The sequence below is a fragment of the Photinus pyralis genome, unplaced genomic scaffold (assembly GCF_008802855.1).
Source record: "Photinus pyralis isolate 1611_PpyrPB1 unplaced genomic scaffold, Ppyr1.3 Ppyr1.4_LG5, whole genome shotgun sequence".
NCBI classification, from domain to species: Eukaryota; Metazoa; Arthropoda; class Insecta; order Coleoptera; family Lampyridae; genus Photinus; species Photinus pyralis.
In genome coordinates, this window is record NW_022170596.1 from 34,149,212 (window position 1) to 34,149,595 (window position 384).

The 384-nt window shown below is 34.6% G+C and overlaps 1 protein-coding gene across 1 annotated transcript in view; it reads left to right on the forward strand.

The window, feature by feature from the left end:
- Positions 1 to 384, forward strand: part of LOC116170699 (proline-rich extensin-like protein EPR1) — a 4,341-nt gene that overhangs the window by 1,277 nt on the left and 2,680 nt on the right. The window lies entirely within an intron of this gene.

Sequence of the window (384 nt, forward strand, 5' to 3'; positions counted from 1 at the left end):
GTTCGACAAGGATCTGTTTTAGGACCTATTTGATTTTTATTATTTATTTATGATATTCAGTCCAATTCTGTAACTAACAAGTTTGCAATATTACTAACTATAGCAAGATTGCCCACACACAATTCTAGCAATATTATGAGCAATCCGAGGAGCAATCTAACAAATGTGCTACCAACTTGAGCAATATTGCTCTACAGTTCGTCAAATTGCTACCAACTAGTGATAACTTAGTAACAGAGTGTTGTCACTGGATCTAAAATTAAACGCATTAGGCCCAAATGAAATATCGGTTCCGGTTCTGTGTATATTTAAGGGAAAATATTTTTAACGGTTCCGGTTCGCTTTAGGTTCTAAAAAAACGGTTCGGTTTTGATCATTTTTTCG